This window comes from Lutra lutra, chromosome 11, assembly GCF_902655055.1.
Source record: "Lutra lutra chromosome 11, mLutLut1.2, whole genome shotgun sequence".
NCBI classification, from domain to species: Eukaryota; Metazoa; Chordata; class Mammalia; order Carnivora; family Mustelidae; genus Lutra; species Lutra lutra.
This window is the reverse complement of record NC_062288.1, coordinates 5429454-5454260: the sequence shown is the minus strand read 5'-3', so window position 1 is coordinate 5454260 and position 24807 is coordinate 5429454. Positions and strand designations below refer to the sequence as shown.

At 53.6% G+C, this 24807-nt stretch overlaps 1 protein-coding gene across 3 annotated transcripts in view; it reads left to right on the top strand.

Annotated features, from left to right (window-relative positions):
- The window catches only part of GRB10 (growth factor receptor bound protein 10), a 173321-nt gene that overhangs the window by 732 nt on the left and 147782 nt on the right, over positions 1–24807 (top strand). The window lies entirely within an intron of this gene.

The window sequence follows — 24807 nt, the reverse complement described above, 5'->3', positions numbered from 1 at the left end:
TTTTTTTTTTTTTTTTTTTTGGTTCTCTTCGTGGTCCCGTTACCCGCCGCCCGGGGCCTAACACCAAGTTGTGGGCTCGCGGATCAGCCGCCCGCCAACCGTGGAAATGTGATAAGAGCCAGACCGTTCGCAGAAGGAAATTTCTGATGCAACTCCCCGTCTTCGCTGCTAGACCTCTCCAAACGCCCGCCTTGCCTCTGCCCTCGAGTATGTGCGTTATGGAAATGAGTATTCTCGACTTTTGATTGTGTTCGTCTTTTCTTGGGATTGGAAGAAACGCAGACTTTGTGTCCTTTGCCCCGACCGAAAGGGTGGGTAGCGTAGGGGAGCCACAGGTGACTTTGACCCGGTCCTGGATCTGGATCGTGGGGACGCATTGGAAAGGAGGCTTTCTTGCAAAGATCGTAGCCGCTTTCATTCAAGAGATGCAAAGAAAAAGCCCAAACAAATAGCGCTCGTGAGTAAATATGCATTATTGCACAACTTTCTCAGTGCTGCTGTTTACAAGGCCAGGCCCAGAACACTTTGTTTCTGAAAATGCTGATTCAGCCATTTGCAGCCCCCGAGGTTCAGAAATGGTGCTCTGTTTAACGTTTCGCTCAGTTTTACTAAGAACACATGTTAGCGCAGCAACAGGCATGGACTGGAGGTTTATGGCACAAAACTGGTGATTCTTCCCCAGAGTTGACCCAGCGCCCCCCTTTCTCTTTCCAAGAGGAGATGCGGGAAGAAGCTGTGACTTATGGTGACCGTGAGGTGTCTCTTGGGGGGTGTTTTATTAAGGAGAAGCCCTGAGGCCAAATGTGTTTCCAGGAATTCTAAATGACTGAGGTTTTTGTTTTTGTCTTTTCTGTGAAAAATCTGAACTCTAGGATTCCTGCACATAATACTTGAGTTTTATTGGGAACACTTGAAAGAAGGGCCACACAGGCCAATCCCCAGATTACAGGGACGGAATGTGAGGACAGGCCGAGTTACACCGCTGAGAGCAGCTCCTGTAACTGAGAAGCCTGGCTCCTGATACTTCTGTAACATTTTACCTTGTAAAAGACTCGTTAGAAAGCTCCTTGCTTTCATCCTCCACAGCTCCCTGATCCGTGTTTCCCAGGTGTGGAAACTGAGGCTCAGCAGGTTAACTGACATGTCAGGGTAACCTGGCCAGCAGATGACGGCGCTGTCACCAGGAGCTAGTTTGGATTTTTCTTTCTTTCTTTCTTTCTTTTTTTTTTTTAAGCACTGTGTGTTTCATGTTTCTGCATAAGGCCGTCTGCCTCTGAAAGCGAGAAGTGGCCCAGAGGAGGTTCCTCCTTCCAGCCACACAGCTGGAGAAGTAGGAAGCTCTGTTGCCACTCTGGGGGCTCCCCACCTTCCAGATTTGTCCTGTTGCGAGGCGTTCATTGATTTCTCCACTTACCTTTTGTACTTCAACACATACTTCATTTGGGAGGAAACTTTGATGTCATGAGCTCGATATGGCAAGTTGTTTTATGGTAATTAAAGCAGTGTTTTAATAGAAGCTGTGCATCCCTAAAAAGTCATCAGTGGCCCTATTGCGTGTGGTGTGTACCACTTCTGGGGCAGTGTCAGCTGGGCAGAGTGCCTTTCCTTTGTGAGTCGGGAATCCAGAGCAGGGCAGGTTCCTGCCAGCCACTTGTCTAGGCAATTATTCCATTATTGGTGGTGGCCGTCGGTCGGAACCCAGGGCACCCACAGTGACTGGCCAAGTGGAGAGAGCCAAAGTCTAAGAGCTGGCACAGAACGTTAATTTTGGCGGGGTGGCTGGTCTGAGACCTTACAAGGTACAGAAAGCAAACTCCTGCTTGACCAGAGGCTGCCTTTGTGCCTTCCGCTTCGTCTCAGAGCTGTAGAAATTCTGGGTTGGTGTATCTGATAAAACCTAATGCTTTGAAGGTGGCCTAATTTAAGGAACCTATTTTCTTGGAATTCTGTCCGTCTCTGCAGGGGAGGAAAAACCCACACGGTGGTAGGACGTTTTTGAGCCAGGGTCAGAACTCAGAGCCGAGGGGTCTGTTCTGTGCAGGGGGGAGGAAGCCGTTGCATTTGCTGCATGTGCAAAATCCCCCTCTGTTTCTCAGACTGCTAAGCCAACGTGAAATTGCATGGGCTTGTGGGGAGAAATACTTGCCTTGTCTTTGCATTTAAGTAACCAGTCATGTTCAAGATTTAAATCAAACTTTTTCTGCTACTGAAGATTTTTTTTCTTCCTTTAACCTGTCTTTATTTTTTGCTCAACTGTCGAATTATGGGAAATTATGGAAGGAACTAAGACAGTTGAGCGACTTGGTGGGCGAAGCTTGGCAGACAGGGCACGTTGGGGATCTGGTAACCTGCGAGGTCTGCATGCTGATGGGTGCGGAACACAGTTCTGTCTGTTCAGGCACTGATCTGTGTTCGTATTTTAGCCATGTGCTCCCCCGCCTTCTCCCTCTGGTGGGGACACCGTTGCCTCCGCTGCCCTCCCTGGCTTCAGGAGCTTCTGAACTCCTCTCCTTGGGATGGGCTTTTGTCCCTGGTCCTGGGGGGTCAAGGGGCCTGTTTTCCGGAAGGAGATGAAAGCAGGGGGAGCATAAAACTGCCAGCACCTGGAAGGGCTGATGGCTCTTCTTTATTGATGGGAATAAAGTGTGACTCTCCCTTGAGATGGCTACCCAGAGAGCCCTGTCCCGGCGTGATGGAAGGTCGTCGCAGAGGCAGAAACCTGAATGGTTCTGACTTTCTGCTTTTGGGGTGTGCCGACTGAGGGGATCTCCCTTTTTGCTGTGGGAGCCCCGCTGGCCCTGTGTCCAGGTGGAAATAGATGCCTGCCGGGAACTCAGGTTGGTTCATCACCTCTGGACGCCACTGGGGAAACTAGAATGTTATTTCTGACCATCAGATTCATAAACGGACTTGACAGAGACCTTCCTTGATTGTTGAGATCCTCGATTTCAGGATTGATCTGGGCCGGAGCTGGCAGAGGGGACGATGTGTTTGGGCACCTCCCTTGGGAACAGGTGCCGGGGACGAATCCCGCTCCCTTTCTGCTCTGTGTGGGGGTCGTGGCCCGTGCTGACCACTGCACGAGGCCTGCTGCCCCAGTGTGACCACCGGGTCTACTGTTTCCTGGGGCGGCGAGCCTGAGCAGGTTAACTAAGCTCATCGGTAAAACGAGAGTCAAAGGCGTTTACCGGCAATGGCTGTTGGGAGTCGTGTGACCCTCCGTGTGGCGGGTGGCACTTTGCCAGAGCCTGGACACGCCATCAGGGCACACTCAGCCTTGACTTGGAGCAGCTTGTGAGCTTGATTATTCTACTTCCTATTAATCTGCAAGGTCTGCTCGAAGGAGGACCTCGCTTCTCACGCCTTTGCCTGCTGGTGCTGGGCGCGTGTTCGCTGCCCCCGTCCTTGGGGGACGGTCCATAACCTGCTTGAGCACAAGTCCTTGTAAAGATCCTTTTCTGGCCCGCCTGTAGCACGGCGGCTGGAGCTCCTCGGCGGGCGTTCCGGGAATGAGATGGGTGGTGGAACGCACGTGTATCTGGGGGCAAAGCCTTTGAACCAGATGATAGTGAAGAGCAGGCATTGGCAGCCGGTTGCCCCCGACCAGGAGCGAAGAGCGGTGGATGCCCGGGAGACGCGCAGGCTCTGGCGGGCTGCAGCTTCGAATGAGGGAGACCCCTGGGCTCAGGCAGTGCGAGGCCAGGTGGCATCTAGTTTTAGGACCCTGAGGTTGGTTGGTGTCTGGCGTCTACGGAGTCTCTTGGCCCAGCTGGGATGGAAGTGAACGTGGACCCGGGTCCTGCCAGGCTGACCGTGATCCTGGGAAACGGCTGTGCACACTGTCAAGGGCTGTGCCGGCGGGCCGCCCTGCATCTCCCTGAGTCCTGGCTAGGTTTTCAAGCCGGGTCGACGGGCCCAGGCACCCGTCACTGCCGTCTTGCCTAGTAACGTGGGCTCCGAAAGCACTTGGCGTGCAAAGAGCTTGACGCATGCTGGCCCTTGGCGTTGCATCGTTATTGTCCTTTGGAAGCAGGGCTGGGAGCTGTCACCACAAATAGAACTGCAAGGTGACCGTGCTTCATCTATCCCTGTCTGGAGCTAACAGGTGCACCATCCCGGGGCCTCTGAAAATACAGAATGGTGAGGGATGCCTGGAGACCCCCTGTGGACATCCCTGCTGGATCTCCCTTGAGATGCTTCTCGGTGCAGAGACCATGCGGGCACTCCCTTCTCTGATGGGATGCTGGGCCTTTGGTTTGCTTAGTTATTTTCTTACCTGTCATCCCTGGGAGTGTCTTCTCCCCACGTTTGCAAGTTGAGAACTCCCCCTGACCTACAGACTTCTCTCAGGTCCCGTTCTAGTAGTGGTCATTTTAGGAGCCCCTGCGTCCGAAAGCTCATAGTGACCGGAAAACGACTATGAACCGAGGGACTTCTAAGTTCAGAAGTTTGTATGTTGGCCTCACGCAGACAGGAGGGCTTCTTTGGTGTGGGGACGACAGCTTGCTCTGAATCTGGGCTCCTGCTTGGAAATCTTGTCACCAGGTGGGAGGCTGAGCTGAGGGATGTGGAGGGTCCGAGCAGTGCTCCCTGTGGCTCAGAGAAAACCATGGTGTGTTCCCCAGGAGCCTTCAGGCTGCTCTTCCTAGGATGCTGTCTGTCCTCTTTTCCCCAGAATTCTGTGGATCTCATGGAAACCAGGCTAGGACGTTTCTAGAGAAATAGGAAGATGAGACTGCAGCCTACGTCTCCCCTGTGGTGTGTGAGAGCTTTGGAGGAAGGGTAAGGCAGGATGGGGATCCGTGCCCCACTCTTGGACTGTGTCTACACCGCAGGCCTGGCCCTTCTCCCCACCCTGCAGGCTGCAGGGCTGCGGTGGGCCCAGGCAGCCTCCCCAGGGGCCTCGTAGGAGGCCCCGTCCCCTGCTCTCCCGCCCGCTCTCCTTCGAGGTCCATCCATTTGCAGCACCCCCTGGTTCCCTAATCCCTCGGCACCCAGGGCAGACCTTTGTGACCTTTAGTTTGATCTTGTAATCAGAACTACATGTATAAATAAATAGTTGGGTCTCAGAAGTGACCAGGCTTAGTGTTTGGTGTTCACGTTTATCTATATTTCCAAGCAGTTGTCTCTCATTTCTCATGTGATGCTTTGAGTTCTCTTCTTGGAAGGTGCGGAGTCCCGGCCCTGTCTGTCCCGGCCGGGTCCCTCAGTGGTCTCCCTGCTGAGTCTTCTGGCAAGGTGGGCTGGGCCGTGACACACTGCTAATGTTCTGGGGGTGAGCGGTGAGGCACCCCACGCTGACCTTCCCCATCTGGCCCGACATGGTCCGCCTCTGGGAGCGCTTTTGCATTTCCTTGGTGGTTCATGTGCTTAGCACTCCCTGCTGCGTAACCCCCCCCCCCCCCCCCCCGCCCCCGCCCCCCGCCGGGCTCTTCCTTCCCCATCAGCCTGGGGATGCCCTTTGCCTTCCTCTAGGGTCCTGGATCTCTTTCCTCATGGCTTCCCACAGTGGGATGGGGAACATTCCATGCTGGCCTCCAAAAAAAACGGGTCTGCCAGTTCTTGGGACGCTGTGTGTGTGAAAACATCCTTATTATCCTCTCACGGATATGTGTGTCCAAGTGTAGACTCCTGGACTAGAGGTTGTTTTCCCTCAAAAATTCAAAGGACGTCACTGTCTTTAGGCAGAATGGGGTTGAGAGTGAACCTAATCTGATTCTTGGTTCTGGGTATGAAACCGTCTGACTATTTTGTTTTTTCTTCTTTTTTTCCCCGTTTTCTTTCTTTTCATGTCTAGAAGCTTCTGGGATTTTCTCTTTGTATCTTTGTTTGGAAGTCCCTTAAAGAAGTGCCTTGGGGGGGCTCTCCCATCTATTGTGTGAGGTACAGCGAGGGTCCCTTCAAGCTGGAAACCCAGGTCCTTCAGGCGTGGGATATATTTTTAAATTAATTCTTTAATTTCCTTTCTTCCGCCTTTCCCTTTCTTTCTAGAGTGGCTTTTGTTTGTTAGGTTCTGGGACTGGTTCTCCAATTACTTCTATCTCCTGTTTTCTATCTGTTCTGTTGTTCGAGGTTGGGTGGTATGTCAGGCTGATGTTTAATCCTTTCTATTGGATTTTAAATTTCTGTTTTAATTTTTAATCCCCAAGGACCTCTTCTCTGATTCTTTTCTTTCAGCGGACTTTGTTTTTTAGATCCGTTTTTAGATTGACTGTGAAATCGAGCAGAAAACAGATTTCCCATGTGCTTCCCAGACCCCCAGCATCCCCAGCAGAGGGGGCATTTGTCAGTGAACCTACAGCGACCTGTCCATCATCACCAAAAGTGGTTATTTTAATTTTAATCCCATAACATCGTTGTATTGTAGATACAGTATTTGTTAAATAGTGTTTAACACTATTTAACACTAGTGTTTAACACTAGATATAGTGTTTGTTAAATTTTTTTTTGGGGGGGGGTATATTCATTTCTGTTTGTTTTTTTTTTTTTCTTTTTCCTGGATAGTTTTTTTCTTCAAACAATACATTATTGTTTAAAAATTTTCTACACACTTGTGCCTGACTTAACAGAAAGGAGAACCTGTGGCAGGTGAGAGCTTCTGGGTGTGTTTTATTTGGATGTCCAAGCCTGGGGAAGCAGGGGTGGAGGTGGGAGGGAGGCAGGAACAGGGCTGTGTGTGATGGGTGACTCCACATCGTCCCTGTCCCCACACAGTCCTGGGGCTGGGGCCGGCTGAAGACGGATTCATCTGCCATTCTGTGGCCACCTCTGCCTGTGGGTGCTGGTGCAGGCCATGTGGGCAGGCCTTCCTCATCCACGAGGCCTGTCGGGACTGTGCCCTGGCAGTTGTCCAAGTGGTCGCCCCAGGTGGCCAGTGGGGTGGTGTCCGACCCACTCCACGCAGCCCCCATCATTCAGGTTCAAAGCTTTGCTCAGACGTCTGGGCCCTTCTCTGCCCGCTTGCTTTCAGAGGCGTCCCTGAGGAGCTGACGGCGGGAGCTGGGGAGTGCTGTCTGGCTGCCCCCTTGTGTGGGGAGCCCCTGGCGCCCACGGCTGGGACTTTCTCCTCCCCCGGCTGGACTGCGTGCGCGGAAGCCTCTTTCCTGCTGACGGGGCGGGCTGGGGCAGGCCTGGGCACCTCGGCCGCCCTGCGTCATCTGCCCCTGGCCTGCTGGCGCCCAGCATGGTCGCGGAGGCCCAGAGACCCTGCAGTGCTTCTGGAAAGCAGCTCCATGTTCCGGAGGTGCTGGCTGATGGCTTTGGGGGAGGACGGGGGGTGCAGCTGGTCCTTAGGCTGGAGTCAGTGCCCTTGTTCAGACCCCGCTTCCCCGCGGTTCTCCTGTCCGACGCCTGCGGGCCTGGTCTGGCTGTGTCTCCGCTTTCTGGCCGGGTCTCTGGCTCTTTTGGATCCTTGATCAGCTTCCTCTGGTCCACTGGCTTTCTGGCTTTTATGCCTTTTAGAAGATCCCCTCCCTGCGGTCCCAGCACAGCCGAGTGTGTGGTCAGTGGGTCATTTGGCGCAGGCCCGGGTCTTCTGGATCTGTCACAGCGTGGTTTTACCTCTTGCCCTCTGGTGCCTGCTTCTAGCTGGGAGCACTGGTATTTTTTATGGGGGGTGTGGCGGAGGAGGGCCCTTCTGTCATGTCAATCACTCCTCTTCCCCAGCAGGCTGCATGGCCCATGCAGTCAGGCAGAGGAGTCACCCCCAGGGTTGAGAGCAGAGGCCAGGGGGTAGATGGGACCCCTGCTCCTCCTTCCAGGGGTTGACTGCACAGGTGGGGTGGGGAGTCACCACGGAGAGCAGCCTCATGTCTGGGAGGAAAGTGGGGCTCACCTGTGCCAGTGACTTGCTCTGTGACCTGGGGCAAGTTCATCTGTTGGGGTCTTGACTTCTAGAATCTCAGGGCTGGACTTTATGCCTCAGTTTACCCTGCAGCATCTCCACTGGAGGGGTGCCGTGTATGGCTAACTCTCCTGTGGAGTGTGCTTTGCCTCCTGGCATGCAGGCCAGGCCATTCCGGATCTGCCAGAACCTTGAGAGAGACTCGCTGCTCCTTTTGGGTTGAACACTCTGCTTTGGGTTGGCGTTCACGGGGTCGACTTCAGAATCCTGAGAGCACCTGGCCCTGGTTGCCTCGAAGGGCTTCCCGGTTGAGTGAACATCTGCGGTGTCTTCCCCGAGCCCTCTGGGAGTTAGAGGGCCCGTGGCTGGCCCTGCCTCCTTCTCGGGAGCTGCACTCCGTGTTTCGCCTGTCTGAGCACAGCGCCCCTTGGGCTCCCCAGCTCTCTGCTCCCTTTCCCAAGTGTGCGTGCGGCTTGCAGCTCTTCCTGCTGTGTCCCAGGGGCTAGTGTGCTTCCTGGCTGCATGGCCTGCTGCGAGGCTGGTTCAGGGCTGTCTGTGCACGTGCGCATCCCTGTTCCATGCCCAGCGCACAGCCCATGCTCCGTGTACCGTCTGTTAGGCTTGAGCCTCTGGCTTCAAGAGGTAGCTTCTCCCTTCCTGCTGTTCGTGCTCACACTCTCTGGGGAGGGCTGGGAGTGATCTTGGAAAACCCGAACTGGCCACCCCTGGTGCTCACCCAGGCTCCTGGGCAGGCGGAAAGAGTGGGTGTGCTGTCGTGTGTCTGACTGGTGGTGGGCCTGGGAGTCCCCGACCCAGTGCTCTGCATCGTCTTATAGGCAGAGAAGGAGAATGTTGTGTTTCTGTGAGCAGGGTATGTCCTTGCCCATCACAGTGGAGGCGGCCCGTGGGGGAGGCCGCGGGGCAGTGGAGGGAACAGGGGGTTTCTTTTGGATTGCTGTAAGAACCAGGGCTTGGGCAATGCAAGTTCTCCGGCAGCCTTAGGGCGTGACCTGGTCACATGGGCTTTGGGCCTGGAGTTCCAGGTACCTGACCCAGGCCACGCTTCTCCCCCCTTCCTCAGAATGCCATCCCCTGTAAGCAGAGCAGTGTGGGGCCAGACCTGTGCTGTAGGGTCCTCCGTGCACAGAGAACTGGTAGGGGTGGGTCTCATTGTATTTTGGAGGCAGGGTAGCATTCCACCCTTGCCAGGATGGCTTCCCTACTTCTTGGTGGTAGAGCTCCTCAGGCTGTGTCTGGGGGTGCTCAGGACACAGGATCTGATGTCCTGCACAGAAGTTTCCCAGTGGGGACGTAGCTATGTGGCCTGTGTCCCAGCTGGTCTCCCACTCTGTGCGCTGTGCGTTCTGCCCTGAGCCCTGTTTCCCAAGCTGTGTGTGCACTGTGCATTCTGTGCCCTAGCCTGGTGTCCCATGCTGTGCACTGAGTGGCCTACACCCCAGCTGGCTCCCCCACGCTGTGCGCCGAGTGGCCCGCGCCCCTGCTGGGTCTCCCACGCCGCATGCAGCTACCCCGTGTGGTGGGTCTGGCACACCCAGGGCCACGCAGTGTATGTGGATGCACTGGGACCAGCCCTGTAGTGTGACCCGTGGTCCTCATCTGCATGCTGTCCACGCAGGGCCAGCCCTGGGTGACCGGTAAAGGCACCAGTGGTCAGCTGCTTGCTGTTCTCGCCGTGTGCTTTGGTGGTCCAGGGGCTTGGAGGCGCTGTGTGTTCTCAGAAGCACTGCCCCCTGCCCTGTCTCCTGCTGCCCCGGGGACAGGATCCTGGAGCTTCTGGGTGTCAGCTGTCAGCTGTCAGACAAGGTGTTATATAACCGTTTCTAACTTTGTTTAATATGTAACAAGTAATAACTGTACCCAGATAAACCCGTCCACTATCTCTGAGCCCAGTGGTGGGCAGTGGGTGTGGGAGCCGGCTGCAGAAATGAACAGATAAGGGTTTCTAGGAGGAAACTGGACCTTTTTCTCTGCTAAGGACGAATACCCAGGCCTGCCTGCACCTCTTTCATGCCTCGCTGACATACATAGTCGCGTAGAAAAGCCCAGGACGGACACAGCTTGTGACACTGCACTTTCCCCTCCAAGTCCGCCTCCTCCGTGGAGCGAACCTGTCCAGTGCGTAGGGTGAGGAGTGAGATGTTGGGGAAGTTTCTCACGCTTCAATTTGCTTAGCAGATCTCTCCAAACACAGGTGGGACCACCGTGCCCTCGTTCTTAGGACAATCAGATCTGTTCCACATGGTGATTGACCCTTTGATCACCTGCCGGTGGGAGTCCCTCCCTGCCCAGGCTGTTGACGGAGGTTTGTTGGAGGTGCCCGCACATGGCAGCTGTTGTCTGGGGAGGCTGCCATCTGCGCAGCTGCCGTCTCCTACCCACCCCTGCAGGCGAGGAAGAAGCAGTGGGCGCCTTCCCTCCCGGTTCTCTGTAAGTGTGAAAGGGGGCAAGGGACAGTCTGGATTGGACGGGCGGTGGCCCCAGAATGCTGAGCCTCAAGGTCTGTTCCGAAGCCACTGTGGGACCAGGCAGCGCCTTTAGTCTCGCGCACGTCTCAGCTCTTCTGCCGTTTGCCAGACTGTCCCTGTGCGCGTGGGGGGCTGGGGTCACATGCCCACCCTTTAGCCTGGGACCCACCAGCTCTGTATGTTGGTTGGGGCCAGGGGGTGGGTGTGGGAGGACTTGTTGGTTTTCCTCTCCTCTGGCACTCGAGAGCGTAAAACTGGTAAAGACCCGCAGGACAAGACTTACTCTGGACTTGGGGTGCCAGCAACCACATGGGGAAGTCCGGTTGTGGGAGGTGTTCGTGCGTGTCAGACTCCGGAGGGCTCGCTGCTGTGCCCCGTGCCCCTGAAACAGGGACGGGACTCACCGCCTTGTAGGATGGAGGGGGTGTGTGGTGACTGCATGGGGCACAGTCCACAGGATGCGCGGTGATTACACTCTCGCTTTGGCAGGAGGTTAGTGGGATTCCAGAAGGGTGGCAGGAAAGTGTGAGTTAGGTCAAAGCATTTTCTTGACTATCAGTCACTCCTGGAGCCATTGCATAAGCGCCACCCAGACCTGGGTTTCTGAGCTTTTCAGAGAACACAGGCTCTTTTGACCTTTTGCTGCAGTGTAAATCCACTGATGGATTGCCAGGAGGTGCACTCGTGGTCCCACAAGAGCTGGGCAGCCTCGTGGGGTGTGGCCTCGTGACACAGTAGGAGTGTCTTAGGAAAGTCCAGACAGACCAGCACAGGCATACCTTCCTTTCAGACAGGAGGTGACGCCCTGATAATGCCTGGGTGGAGGGGTGGCTAGGAGAGAGCAGGGTTTTTCAAGCGGTGACCTCTGAATCTCTCCAGGCCTTGCCCCGATGCATGAGACCGACCTACAGGGCTGGGATCTGGAATCCCACGTCTCTGTAAAGCAGCCCACAGCTCCGGCAGGGATGCTGGGTTCAGAAGTCACCCCAGCGCAGGAGCTCTGTGTTCCAAGCTTGGAACCACCAGTTGGGTCAGAAACTTGGCAGCTCCCACCTGCCAGCATTACCGCCTAATCAGAAGGTCAAGGGTAGAGTGAGGGGTGGTGGTAGGGCAGTCTGAGCCCTGTGGACCCTGGGGGGCTCTGGGAGAACACGGGACAGGAGGCCGTGGTGAAGCTCTTTTTGTTTCTGTGTTTTACATCAGACTTAAAAAAGAACGGCCCATTCCAGGGCTCACCCAGCCCCACCCACACGGGCCACGGAAGCACGCCTGGCAGTTGACATGGCCACACGTTACATCCAAAATCAACATGATGCACCATATTTACTCCTGTTCATTGAATTCACGGGGTGGAAATGACTCACAGAGCCCTAGCCCATCCACAACCTTCCAAGTACCTGAACCCTTTCCACGAAGCCTTACTCAGACGGGTTCGGGAGAACTCTTCCCCTTCCCTCCTCCTGGATGGCGTGGGCTTTGTTCCTCCCCAGGCTGGTAGGGTCTGGATTAGAGGGACACAGGGGGTAGGAACTCCAGTTACGGGGACAGCAGGTGTGCACTGAACCCGTTTGCTTCTCCCTTGCCTTTTGTCCTCCGTCTCCTTGGGCAGGGAGTCCAGGGCTCTGCAGAACTTTCCGGGTCTGTGGGACGCTGGGCTCCAGGTGCTCCCGGCTCTAGCCTGACGTCCGGGAGGGAAGGCAGCCCCGTGTGCGTGGATGGGACCTCGAGGTCCCCACTGGTCCCCTTCGTCCTCATCACGGTTGACTTCTTTGCAGGATGGTGCTGGTGCCTCGGCTCTGGCTATTTGCCTTCGCTGCTGAGGACCGGACGCTCTCAGCACCTCTCGGCGCTCAACTGGGACACGGGCTTCAGGAGTGCGTGGGTGGGTTTGCACGCGGACCCTGGGAGTCGCTCACCGGGCAGGTGTTGGAGGAACCAGCGTGTCCCCTCTGCCTGCTGCCGCCACACTCCTGCTGAGCACCGTGAAGTCCGTGGAGGAAGGGACAGTAGGCAGAGGGGTGGCGTGGCTGAGGGCCGGCTCAGCACTGAAGGAGCCAACCAGTGGAGTTCTCACTTGTTTTCCGGGAGGGAGCTGGCAGTGGTCCGTATTGACACAGGCTCGGGATTAACAGGGGCTGAAAACGGTCCTTAAGCTGGAGTGGGCATGTGAGCAGCCCCGAGATCCCGTGACCAGGCCGCTACCAGCTCAGTAAGTCCAGGATGCAGCCGAGGTTCTGCGTGTCGGCCCAGCTCCCCAACCTGTGCGTGCTCCGGCTGCAGCCACGCGTCGTGTGCTGAGGTCTTCACGCGTGTGTTCTGTTCTGTCTGTGGTTTCTTCTCTGCACATCTCCGAGAAGGCTGCTCGACCCCGCAGGAGCTCTTACTCCTCACGCTGTTACTTAATCTAGGAACTCTGCCAGACAGGTTTCAGCCTTTAGCCCTCCGTGATTGTAAATGGCGCTCGTAAGTGCGTCCGGACTTTTAGATACTTGCCCCGAGTCCCCCTTTGACATTCACTTGGAGTCCGTGGGTTGTATTCGGTGGTGTCTCTCTTGCTCTGATGAAGAAAACTTCAGAGTTTGAAGCCTTCGGCGACTTGCAGGCTCTGGAAGCCTTCCTGTCTCAGGAGTGCGGGATTAGCATCCCACTGAGCTTGTAACCCGGGGGCCCCAAGCCCTGGGGAGAGACCCCTGCCCCCTGCCAATCTGCGCTCTGCCTTATGGGGGGGAGTGGGGGGGCTTGTCAGTCCTGGTTGGGGTGGCGACCTGAGAGCCACTTCCCTTTCTCCCCTGGGAGTCTGTCCTGTGTGGCGGGCGGCACTCCGGGCACCTGCTCTTCTTCGTTCCACCTTTTGAGAAGTTCCACCACCAGAAGCTTTCCTGGGACCGTGGACCCCGTGGAATGTTTGTCTTCTTGCCTCTGCTCATTGCTTAGGACAGGCGTTGACGGCCCCACCGGGCTTTGGTCGGGGTTCCTTTGTCAGCCTTTATCAAGCGACTCCCGGTGCTTATGGTGATGTAGGGCAGCTTAGTGCGTTCCCGAGGGCCGGGAGATGCCGCAGAGCTAATAATTCCTCGGCCAGATGTGCTTGGAGATGTCAGGGTGGATAAAGCTATTTTCCTGTGGTAGAACTTACAGAAAATTTAGTGTATCTCTTCAAGGGGAGGATAGATTATGCTGGTTCCAAATGTAGGGGCACAGGACCCTTTTGGGCTGATGGCGTCCCAGGGCAATAGAGATGTCATTCACGTACCACGCAGTTCACCCAATTAAATTTGAAGTGTACGAGTCCATCACAATGAGTATATTCACAGATTTGTGCAGTTAGTGTGTGTGTGTGTGTGTGTGTGTGTGTGTGTAGACACATGTACTATATATTGGACCCAGTTACAAACTCACAGGTATGTCCAACCAGCACCCATTTTATTTCATTTCATTTTATTATTTTTTTAAGATTTTATTTTATTTTATTAAGGTTTTATTTTATTTTATTTTTTTATTTAGAGCGTGAGCAGGGAGTGCGCAAGAGAGAACCCCAAGCAGGCTCTACACGGAGTGCGGGGCCCGTTGCGGGGCTCGATCCTGTGACCCTGAGATCCTCACCCGAGCCGAAGTCAACAGTCAATCGCTCAGCCCTCCGAGCCCCCCAGGTGCCCCGAGCCACCAGTCAATTCTAGACCCGACTCGAGACCTCACAGGGAAGCCTCCGCTCCCTGGTTATTATACTCTCATTCCGTCGCTCCCACCACCCCTCGGCTACCACTGGCCTCTTTCTGGTCTCTGTAGGTTTCACTGTTGGGGGCGTTTCTAGGAGTGGGTTCCTCTGGCCCGTGGTTTTCGGCCTGGCTGCTTTCATCGAGACTGGCCATGTGGTGGCAGCTGTTGGCAGTTTGTTCCTTTTCTCGGGCTGAACAATCTCCTCTCCTAGGGTAGCCGCCATCTTCTGTTTGTCTGTTCAGCCGCGGGGGGGGGGGGGTTGACATTCGGGCTCTTCGTGACCTTTTGATTATGGCGAATTGTGCTTTACAAGCAGCAGTAAAAAGTACCTGTTGGAGCCCCTGTTTTCAATTTTTTTTTTTTTTTTTTTTTTTTTGGTGCATGCCTAGATGTAGAATTGTAGGATGGTATGATGATCCTGTTTGTAGTGTTTCTGAGGAATTGCCGTGCAGTGTTCCGTAGCGGCTGCATCACTTCGTGTCCACATCACCAGTGGACCAGCGTTCCAGTTTCTCCGTGTCCTCGTGGATACTTGGTATTTTCCGATTCTTCATATTTCTGCAAAAGCGTTGGTGGGGCTTTGATGGGGACAGCGTTGTGTCTGTGGGCTGTTTTGACTTAGTACTGTCAAGTCTTCCAGTCCATGAACATGAGGTATATTATCATATTTAGGTCTTCTTTGTTTTTTTTTTTGTTGTTGTTGTTTGTTTTTGTTTTTTTTTAAGATTTTTATTATTTGAAAGAGAGTGAGAGAGAGCATGAGTGCGGGGGGCGGGGGCAGAGAGAGGGAGGAGGAGACTCCTCACTGAGCAAGGAGCCCAATGTTGGGCTCAATCCCAGGACCTGGGATCATGACCTGAGCAGAAGGCAGGTGCTTAAATGACTGAGCCACCCAGGAGCCCCTGGGTCTTCTTTGTATTCTTACAGCAACATTTTATAGACTTGAGTATTATAAGGTTTTCACCTTTGGTTAAATTTATTCCTAATTATTGTTCTTGATGCTACTGTAAATGGAATTATTTTCTTAAATTTCATTTTCAGATGGTTCATTTTACATAGAAAAATAACTGTTTAATATCCTATAACCTTGATGAATTTGTTATTTCAGTCTAGTAGTTTTATGTATGTGCAGTCTTTAGAGGTTTTTTGCATGTAAAGTCACATCATCTGGGAATAGAGATAACTTTAGTTTTTTCTTTTCAATTTGGATACCATGTATTTATTTTTCTTGCCTAATTGCTTTGGCTAGAGCTTTCAGTACTCTGTTGAGTAGAAATGACAAAAGCAGCCCTCTTTTTTTTTTTTTTAAAGATTTTATTTATTAGAGAGAGAGAGAGCAAGTAGGGAGGGGCAGATGGGAGAGGGAGAAGCAGGCTCCCTCCTGAGCAAGGTCCCCGACCAGGGGGTGGATCCCAGGACCCTGAGATGATGACCTGAGTGCAAGGCAGATGCCTAACTGACTGGGCCACCTAGGCGCCCCTTCCTTGACTTGATCTTAGAGGGAAAGCTTCCACTCTTATGCCTTTGAGGATGCTGGTAATTGGGGATTTTTTCATATGTGAAAAACTTTATTGTGGTTAGAGTTCCCTTCTGCTCTGGTCTGGATGTTTGGTGTCCTCCCCAAATTTATATGTTGAAATCCTAGTAGGTGGGGGCCTTTGGGAGGTGATTAGGGCATGAGAGTGGAGCCCTCAGGAACAGGATTAGTGCTTTTGTAAAGGAGATCCCACAGAGCTCTCTAACTCCTGGCCTGTGAAGGTACAGGAAAAGTCTGTGACCTGGAACAGAGCCCTCCCTCGAAAGCTGAATTTCCAGCTTTTGGAACAGTGAACCGTTTATTTCTGTTTATTGTAAACTGTCCACTGTGTGGCAGTTCATCCTAGTAGCCTGAACGGACCAAGACATCTTCTATTACTAGTTCATCGAGTGCTTGTATCATGACAGGCTGGGGAATTTTGTCAAGTGCTTTTCCTTCATCAAGTGAGATGGTCGTGTCAGTTTTTTCCCTTTATTCTGTGAACGTGGTGTGTTCTCTCGACTGGTTTTTGTAGGTTGAACTTTCTCTGCATTCCTTGCATAAATCCCACTGGTCAGGTTTGTCATCCTTTCATCTACCACTGAGGTCGGTTTACTACCGTTGCATCATGTTGAGGACTTTGCATCAGCCACGCTGGTGTCCGTGAAGCCGTCCGATCCAGGGCTTTTCTTTGGTTCCTGATTTAATCTCCTTGCTTGTTCCAGATCTGTTTAGACTTTCTGGTTTTTCATGACGCTGTTTGGGGTAGATGGTGGTTTTCTAGGAATTTGTCCGTTGCACCTGTCCTACCCATCCGTTGGCACAGAGTTGTTGATAGTTCTCTCTCGTCCTTTTTATTTCTATAAAACCGTAGTGTGCCCGCCTTCATTTCCGATTATAATAATCTTGAGTGCGCTCTCTTTTTTCCTTAGTCAGTCTCTCTAGTGGTCCGTCCATTCAGTTGAGCTTTTCAGAGAAACAGCTTTTGCTTTTACTGATTTTTCTCTGTTGCTTTTCTGTTCTGTGTTGTATTCATCGTTGCTCCAATATTTACGCTTTTCTTTCCTCCGTCAGCGTTCCGTTCAGTTTGTTCCAGCTTTGTTTCTGTTGTTGTTAAGTAGGCCATGTGCCCACTGTGGAGCCCAGTGAGGGGCTTGAACTCACGACCCTGAGATCAACACCTGAGCTGCGATCAAGAGTCAGATGCTCAACTGACTGAGCCACCCAGGCGCCCCGTTCTAGTTTTATAAGGCGTGAACTTGGGTGCGGGATTTGAGATCTTTCCTCTGTAATAGAACCATGAGCAGCTACGTGCCTTCTTAGTGCTTCTAAGCGCCTTCTTAGTGCTTTTGAGCATCTTGTGAGTTTTGGTATCTTGTGGTGTTGTTTGCCTTTGCCTCACGATGTTTTAGAACTTCTGTCATGACTTCATCTTTGATCCACTGGTTGTTAGAGGATGTGCTAATTTCCACGTGTTTTGAATTTTTTGACTGCTGTGGCTCTCTTGTTTCGTTCTGTTGTGAGGAGAAAAGAAACTTCTGTGACTTCAGTCCGTTTACATGTGGTCGGACCCCTTTCGTGGCCCAACAGGTGAGGTCTACAGTCGGGGCCGTTGTGCGTGCCGTTGAGAGCAGTGTGCGTCCTGCTGTGGTCGGGTGGAGCGTGGGCAGCGTCTGTGACGTCGGGTGGGGTGACCACGCGGTGTCCTCTCTTTCCTTCTCGAGCTTCTGCCTGGCTGTTCCGTCCATGACCAAAAGTCGCCGACCGTTACTGTAGAAGAACTGTCTGTCTCCCTTCAGTTCTGATACTGGCTACCCCATAAATTTGGGGGCTCTGAATTTTGGTGTGTATATGTTTTTAATTGTTAAATCTTTTTTTTTTTTTTTTTTAGATTTTATTGACTCATTTGACAGAGAGCAGGAGAGCGCACAAGCAGGGGGAGCAGGAGAGGGAGAGGCAGGCTCCATACCCAGCAGGGAGCCCAACACAGGCCTGGATCCCAGGACCCTGAGCTCCCGACCGACCAGAGTTGAAGGCAGATACTTAACTGACTGAGCCACCCAGGAGCCCCAGTTGTTGAATCTCTTTGATGAATTGACCCTATTCTCAGTATAGAATGTCCTTCTTCGTCTTTCTAGGAATTTTCACTTAAAGTGCATTTTGGCCGATGGAGGTATAGCTCTCCCAGCTCTCTTTTTGTCACTGTTAACACGAAATAATCTTTTCCCGTCTCTTCACTTGGAACCTGATTGTGTCTTTTGTTCTAAAGGGAGTCTCCTGGAAACTGCGTATTGTTGGATTTTGTGTCTTTATTTTTTTCCATCCTGCCAGTCTCTGCCTCTTGAGGGTTTAGTTTATTTGCATTTAATTACTGATAGTGGCCATTTTGCTAATATTCGTATGCTTGGGCAGGGAGGGTACATCTTACAGCTTGCTGTCCTTTGTGTCTCTAGAATCCTCTCTTATAACTAATGCTTTAAGGAAGGCTGCTTCGGTGTGAACATTTGTGGAGTAAGTTATATTTAGAAGAACCTTTACGAAACACTGAAACATGCATTGGTCGTTACGGTTCCCTTGATAGTATATCTTGGGGTTGCTGTGCTGGATAGTGGAGAGGTATCTGCATTCCCTAGCTGACTCCAAAAACTGTTTGCATAAGGCATCCTGCTGCTGTTTGAGAGGGCACTGAGCTTGGCCTGGCACCGAGCTTATGGGACTTGCCTCTGACCCTGTCTTTGACTGTCTTTAACTCTCAGGACAACACTTGCAAGCAGGGAGAATGGGTGGGGAGGAGGGAGCCCTTTCGTTCAGGGTCAGGGGGGCATGAGCAGGTGGAAGGGTTAGGCTTGTCCTTGCAGAGCGTTGGATCCCATGTCCCAGGTTCTTTTATTCCCTGAGAATGGAGCAGGGAGGGGTAGTGTGTTCCCACAAAGGCCCACCTGCTTGAATGAATGGGGGTGTGCTGATAAGAGGAAGGACTTCATTCATGTATGTTGCTTCTGTGCTCTTATTAGCATTTTATTTATTTTATTTTTTATGATTTTGGTCTTTTTGTCTTTGTCTTTTTTTTTTTTTTTTTGCTGTGAGCACATGAGCAGAGGGAGAGGGAGAAGCAGGCTCCCTGCTGAGCAGGGAGCCCCACAGGAGGCGCCCCAAAGGCAGACCCTTAAGGAACAGAGCCACCCAGGCTTCCCACTCTCCGCATTTTACATATCAAAGGCAAATTCATTTCACAGTTCTGGCCCATAGTAGGTCTTCAGCAAACATTTAATTTCCTTTCCCTGGGGGAGTTTTGCAGGAAAGATCCTGGGTTCTTGTCAGTCCCGGGTCTTGGATGCAGAATGATCTGGAAGCAGTGGGGGGGTTTGGGAACACAGGTGATACTTTTTAGCCCTGTGCTGTCACATCATATCTGCTCGTCTTTGCTCTCAGGTGTGCTGGCCCCTTCCTCGCCAAGGCCTCAGGTTTGGAGCGGCCTTCTGGAGGCAGGGAACTGGTCTGGTACCAGGCCTCCAACAGTTGTACTCCTTTTTTATTTCTCATGATGTTCAAGGTCCTTGGACGCTTAAGAAGGTGGAGGTCGTCACCTGAATGGATGTATGTCTGTGTGGATGTCTCACTTAGCCTCCGTTCCTTCTGGTGCCAAATTTGGGCACACACATGCCACTTGAATTCATTTGACTTCTTAGGTGCCTCTCAGGGTCCGTTTGGGCCTGTGCTGGTGAGCGCGGTGGTCTTGCACAGGAGTGCGTCCTTAGGGACAGAAATAACAGGCGGTCCGAAGATCCTTGCCCCATTTAGCCGAGCCGGTCTCAAGTCCTCAGGTCAGAAATAGATCCTCTCTCCTCTTAAGCTTGAGCTCAGTCCTGGGAGGTAATCCTGCAGCAGGCCAGAGTGGGGCGGCGCTGTCTGCCCCAGGAGACACTGTGTCCCTCCCTGTCCCCCACAGCGTGTCCCCTCCAGCTGCAAACTCTGGTCTCCCATGTCGGACCATTTAAACCTAAGAAGGGGAGCAGCTGGGACCAGCATTACAGAGAACACATCTGGGTGGAGATGTGTGCAGGTGCCCTGGGTGCCCGGAGTGCCCCATCAAGCTCAGACCCAAGTTTCTCCCAGGAGAGGTGGAGGACAGAGGGTAACACTCTGGTGTCCGCAGTGCACGATCCCCGGGAAGGCTGCCATCCTGCAGAACTCTGCTAGAAAACTGGAAATACTGGATGTGTGACATTTGCTGACTGTCCCTGTTTGGTGGCTTGTACGGGGGGCAGGAAAGGATGTTCTGAATGCTTCCAGCTCTGCATTTTGCAGGAATCCCGAAGGACAGGGAGCACAGCTGGGCAGTTACTCTTCAGAGGAGATGGCCCCCCTCGGGCGCCCCCCGCGGATCTGCCCCAGCCCTGGAACGGAGTCCCCCCATTTATTTTCATGTCCCTATCTCAGGTGAACTGTTCTGAAACCCAGTATCCTTGTTCGTGAAATCTCTCCTGATTCACTGAGTCTCTAAGGGCCTTGGTTTTCTGTGTGAGCGTGGCTGGTGGTGGCACAGCCTGTCCCGGGGGCCATCCAAGTCCTGGGTGCTGGGAGAGGTCACTGTCCTGGGGACCCTGCCCCAAGCCCCGGGGCTACTCAGTCTGTGGACACTGCAGGCCTCACAGGTTTGCTCCCGGGACCACTTCACACCCTTAAAAGTGGCAACGCTGGGGCACCCGGGTGGCTCAGTGGGTTAGGCCTCTGCCTTCAGCTCAGGTCTTGATCTCAGGGTCCTGGGATCGAGCCCCGCATCGGCTCTCTGCTCCGCGGGGAGCCTGCTAATCCTGCCCCCTCTGCCTGCCTCTCTGCCTACTTGTGATCTCTGTCTGTCAAATAAATAAATAAAATCTTTAAAAAAAAAAAAAAAAAAGGTGGAAACCCTCCAGAGCTTGTGTTTTTGTGACCATGCCTATTGATTTTTGCTGTTGCATAAACAAAGACACATTTACAAAATATTTATTCCTGCATAAAAAGAAGAGTAAGTCTGTTATATGTAAACATAAGGACTCTGTCTTAAGAAAAACGTGGAGCTGTGTTTTCAAATAAAAGAATGTGATGAGAGTGTGGTCGTTGTCCATTTTGTAAATCCCTGTAAGATCCGGCTTAATAGAAGGTGGATGGGTTCTCAAACCTGCTTCTGCATCCCGTCACGTGTCCTGTGGCTTCCGGGACACCCCAGCATGCACTTGCGTTGGGGAGAGGCCCTGTGTTAGTCTGAAGGTGATTTTGATGTTGCCCTTGGCACGTGAAGTAGGTCAAGGCTGGGGCTCCCGGGAGAGGCTTCTGTGGGTGGAGGTGTGGGTGTGGGGCACGGCTGGGCTGCTGGGATACTGGGGTCTGTCCTGAGCTGGCCCTGCAGCACCCCGTCCTTGGTGAGGGCCATGTGGGCTCATCTTTGTGTCTCTTGTGTCCTCTGTAGCTCAGGGATGCCCTGAAGACACTGGGCCCAGGGCTGTTGAGCACCAGATGAGGGGGAACCCAGGTCTTCAGTCTTCCGGCATATTCGTGTCCTTTCTGGGGCTGCAGTACACATACCGTGGGAGATGCTGGTGTCCCCTTGAGCTGCATTCACTGAGGGGTCAGCTTGGGGTGGGACGTGGATAGAAGCTCTGCCTAGCCCGATCCTGGGGCTGTGAGACGTGGGGCGGTTCGGTGACTGCTGTTTGCTGAGCCTGTGCCGTGCACCTGCTCCTGCTGGCCACCCAGATTGCAGGGCTGAGTTCCCGGCCACTGTCCTGTTTCCCCACTGGCAACTCCAGTGTCTGCAGAGGCATGAGACAGGCGTCCGGCTGAACGTCCCCCAGAGTGCTTTGGGACAGGAGTGAGACCGGCCCTTTGTACCTGAGGCACAGAAGGTAAGCTGAGAGGGGAGAGGGGCCCCGTGACCTGGCCCTGTCCCTCCTCTGGCCTGGCCGAGCTGCCCACAGAAGGCCCGGGGCCCCACAGCCTCAGCCAGTGCTCAGAATCCGGTCCTCGGGGTCGGGGCAGGGAAAGCCAGCCTGGAGCTCGGTGTACGGACAGACAGACAGACTATGAGCAGAGGGTGACGTGGTCTTGGCTCTGGGACCTGTCTTTCTGTGTCAGCATACACTTTACTCACCACGCTTCCGATGCTCTCCAGATCTCCAGATGGCAGCGGTGGGGGGAGGGGTCCTGTAATTCTGTGTGGTTCTGACACTACCCCCCCAACCCCGATGGGCTTTAGGGCTCGAGACTGCACTAGAAAGGGGCCCCCAGTTCAGATGCCCGCTGAAGTCCCAGGCCCCGGTACTTTCGACCAGATGAGTATGAACTGGGGGTGCCCCCCCACTTGGGTAGTTTGCTCGACTGGCTCTTGGAATTCAGGAAGGCACTTTACTTACATTTGTAGGTTTGTTATAAAGGCTGCAACTCAGGAATGGCCAGATGGGGGGAATGCAGAGAGCAAGGTGTAGGGGAAGGGGATACGTGGGGCTTCCATGTCTCCCCGGGGGCTCCCAGCACCCCAAAGCACTCACCTGGAAGCTCCCTGAACCCTTTACGTTAGGGGTTTCATGGGGGTTTCATTAGGTGGACATGGTTCAGCAGCTTGCTGGCCATTTGCAGTTAGCTCAGTCTCTCGCCCCCATCCCTTCTCTGGAGGTCCCCTCAGTCTCCAGCCCCCGTCCCTTCCCTGGAGGTCATGAAGGCGGGGACATTTCCACATCCTAACGTGCCTGGTCTTTCTGGTGACCATCTGGCTCCCATCCCAAAGTATCGAGGGGTCCCAGCCACCTGGTTCATTGGCCTACGAGACACTCATCACTCTGGAGGTTCCGGGAGTTACAGGAGCCGTGAACCAGGAACTGGGACAAGGACCAAATATTTGTTGATTACACCACGCAGGTGACACATGACAAGCCATAGAGCCTATCTGGGGTGTTGAGCACTGGTCAGCCTGGGAAGTGTGAACGGGAGGCTAGGGATGTGAGGAATCCGAGATCTCTTGGCAGAGGGAAAGTGTTTCAGTGGCTGATGCAGGTGGCATTGGTCAAAATGAAGGGTAGATTCCTCTGCGAGTCTTGACAGCCACTTTCCTCCTGTGGGGTCCCGTAGCTCCCACCTCTCTGGGCATTTAGCATGCATCACAGCCGTGGAAGGTACTGGAATTCTCAAACAATTTAGATTAACTTCAGTAATTCTTAGAGGAGACCCCCCCCTTTTTTTTCCTTTTTGAAGATTTATTTTAAAGATTTTATTTATTTATTTGACAGACAGAGATCACAAATAGGCAGAGAGGCAGGCAGAGAGAGAGGGGGAAGCAGGCTCCCTGCTGAGCAGAGAGCCCGATGCGGGGCTCAATCCCAGGACCCTGGGATCATGACCTGAGCCGAAGGCAGAGGCTTTAACCCACTGAGCCACCCAGGCACCCCTGAAGATTTATTTTAGAGAGAGAGTACAAGAAGGGGGAGGGGAGGGGGAGAAAGAGAGAGGATCTGGGGCAGACTCGCCACTGACCATGGAGCCTGTCACAGGGCTCGATTCCACGACCCTGAGATCAGGACCTGAGCCAAAACCAAGAGTCAGATGCTTAACTGACTGAGCCATCCAGGAGCCCCTATAGGACACCTTTTGAAGTTCCTCCGTGGTGACTGTTTTAATAGCTCGGATCACCAGGGAGAGGAAGATTGAATACTGGCGCATGCAGTGTGGGGTTCGGTGGGCAGGGGGGCTGAGGTCTGGATTGGCCTTCCAGGGGAAGACCCCGCCTTGTCCCTGAGACTCCATTTGCGTGAGGAACACTGGATGTCTCGAGGTGCACTCTCCCCCCTCAGTGGCGGGCTCTGTTCAGCACGGTTTGCTGGGGACAGCAGCCGCCCCAGTGGCCCCTGGGGTAGGTTTCTGCTCCTCTGACGTGGGTGGGGCTCTGCTTTGTCCCTTTCCCTTTGCCTCTGTCCAGGGAGCCGACTTGCCCAGACAGAGGGAGGGCCTGCTCTTGGGTCAAGGAGTGAATAGCTGGGATTCCTTAGGGAAGTCAGCTGTAGGGGCTCTTTCCCTCCGGGATTGTCCCCAGCTGGGCGTCCCCAGCTGGGCCTACCCTGAGTGTCTAGTAGAATGTTCACGTTCTAGTGAATATCCAAGTTCACTTGGGACGTGTTTCAACATGCTCTTGCCGTTTTTGCAGGGCGGATAAAAGCAGTGCTTGGCCCCACAGGCCACAGGCTGCTTTTCTTCCCATGTTTTCCTTGTGGCATGTGGACTGAGCCTTGGCCACGTGCCTGTGTCCTGCCTCGATGGCCCCAAGAAACAAGGTGAGGGACCTTCTTCCAGATGGCTCTGTCGTTGCCCGTGCTCATTAGGGAGGATGGCTGGACAGTCCGTGTGTCCCTCCTTGTCCTAGTCTGCTCGGGCCTGCCCTCATGGAATAGCACAGCCTGGGGGCTTCATGAGCTCATGTGTGCTTCTCACCCTTCTGGAGGATGGGCCAAGACCTGGCGCTGGTAGATTCCCTTTGCCTGTCCTGTGAGGGTTCCCTAACTGGTTTGCAGGGGGCACCTCCTCACTGTGTTTACAAGGAGGGGGGAGGGGGAGGTAAGGAGGGAAGGGAGAGGGAGGGCAGAAGGTGGGAGGAAGAGGGGAGGGGAGAGTAGACGGGGGAAGGGGGAGGGAATAGAAGAGAAGGGGAGAGGGAGGAGGGGAAAAGGAGAGGTGAGGAATGGAGAGGGAGGGCAGGATGGAGGGGAAGGGAGGAGGGGAAGGGTGGGGGGAGTAGCTGCTGGAAGGGCTGAGCAGGGCTTGAGAAGGGCTAAGTACAAGGAGGTAACAAAACTCGTGGCAGAGCTGTACTGCTGGGTTTGATAGAAGCACTGCAAGGTGATGAGATTCTTAACTGGGTAGTGTTCACTAGGCCGGGCTGCTGGGCCAGTGTCTCTGCTGGTAAGAGCCTCTATGTCTCCCTTATCCGTACCAGAGTCTCGGTTCCCCGCACCGAAGGAGCACGTCTCCTCACACGTGTTGTAGTACTCTGTCCCCCAAACCCGGAGCCCGTAGTCGTTCCTTACGGGTGTGTGGAGTGATTCAGAGGAAGAGGTGACTGTCTTTCCCATGTAACTACCGTCCTGCAGGGGTGGGGGGGCATGGGACTTTGGGCTGTGCCCTGTTACAGGGCTGTTCTCGGGGCGGATGGGCATCGACTTGAGACTGACTCTGTTTCCCACCGGTTTCCTCTGTGACGAGGGACGAAATCTTCCCCTGGG